Source organism: Aethalodelphis obliquidens, unplaced genomic scaffold, assembly GCF_003676395.1.
Source record: "Aethalodelphis obliquidens isolate GAN/ISIS:26980383/991018 unplaced genomic scaffold, ASM367639v1 scaffold3583, whole genome shotgun sequence".
Classification (NCBI taxonomy): domain Eukaryota; kingdom Metazoa; phylum Chordata; class Mammalia; order Artiodactyla; family Delphinidae; genus Aethalodelphis; species Aethalodelphis obliquidens.
Window position 1 is genome coordinate 1 of NW_020841486.1, and position 1,157 is coordinate 1,157.

A 1,157-nucleotide genomic window follows, 5' to 3' on the forward strand; every position below is an offset into this window, starting at 1 on the left:
GTTCTTTAACGAGACACAACTACAAACGAACCCACTCAGACGGCGCTCTCTCCCTCTTTCTCTCCCTAAGGAAGAGAAGAACGATCATCAATGGCTAGTGACAGCTGCAAAAACAACGCCAAGAGCCAGCTTCACGCTCAGGAAAGGACACTGCGTCTCCTCCTCGTGGGTTCGGGTGCTCTACACGTTCAGAGAAACTTCTCTAGTAACGAACTATAGAAATGATCCCTGAAAGTATAGTCTTGACCATAGCTTGCACGTCACTGCTGGGTCTGTGGGAGCCGCACACTTTACACTGACGGCGAGATCGTTTCCCCGTTCCTAAGTCTACTGGAAAAAAGAGAAAGAGCTCTTCCAATACGATCTTTCAAATGCTATCACTTACCAACTCATTTTAACATTTTAACTGGAAATGTAATTTAACAAGTTTTAAAACAGCCACACTTAATTAACATAATACTGAATGACAGCCAATGACAACCCGCGTCTTTAAAGCCCAGGAGGCGTTCCCTCCACAGATCTGGTAAAACCACCTCGCCCCTGAAAAGCTATAAAGGAAAGGGTGGGCCGTTGCCTTTGCTAGTGAGAACCTAGCTGATTCCATTGAGCAATAAGATATATGTAAGATATATATTATCTTAGCTGTTTCATTCAAAGCTGTCCTACAGGTTTGACTGTCAAACTCTGGTAAGTGGTCACCGTGACTGAGGCAGGGAAAGGGGGACTGGGTGGCTGAGAACCAGTGCTGGAAGGCAGAACCTTTTGGCTTTTTACCACATGACCGTGTTACCTGTTCACACTTTCTGAGTTTTTAAAAGACACCTGGTTGCTGCATCTGACATCATTTCTTCCCTCCACAAATACCTGAGTGCCAGCTACGACAATACTAGCTACCATTTATCGTGAGCTTGACAGGCACCGGTCATCGTTCTAAGCGCTTTAACTATGAGATCAATACAAGTATATGCCAGTTTTATGGACAGGGGAACTGAGGCACAGAAAGGCTAGGTAACTTGCCTGAGGTCTGTTAAACAGCCGAGCTGGTAGGTGTCACCTTAACCATCATCCCAGTTTTCCATGTTGTAAAATAAAGACACTCTAGGCACTGGGCAAACAGAGGCCCCTACTCACAAAAAGCTTACATTCTAGTGAGGGAG

The 1,157-nt window shown here is 45.4% G+C and overlaps 1 non-coding gene across 1 annotated transcript; it reads right to left on the bottom strand.

Annotated features, from left to right (window-relative positions):
• Positions 1 to 30: 30 nt before the first annotated feature.
• Positions 31 to 244, bottom strand: LOC113617240 (small nucleolar RNA U3). Its single transcript, XR_003431558.1, has one exon. It is a non-coding gene; the product is annotated as a small nucleolar RNA U3 (small nucleolar RNA).
• Between the last annotated feature and the right edge of the window lie 913 nt (positions 245 to 1,157).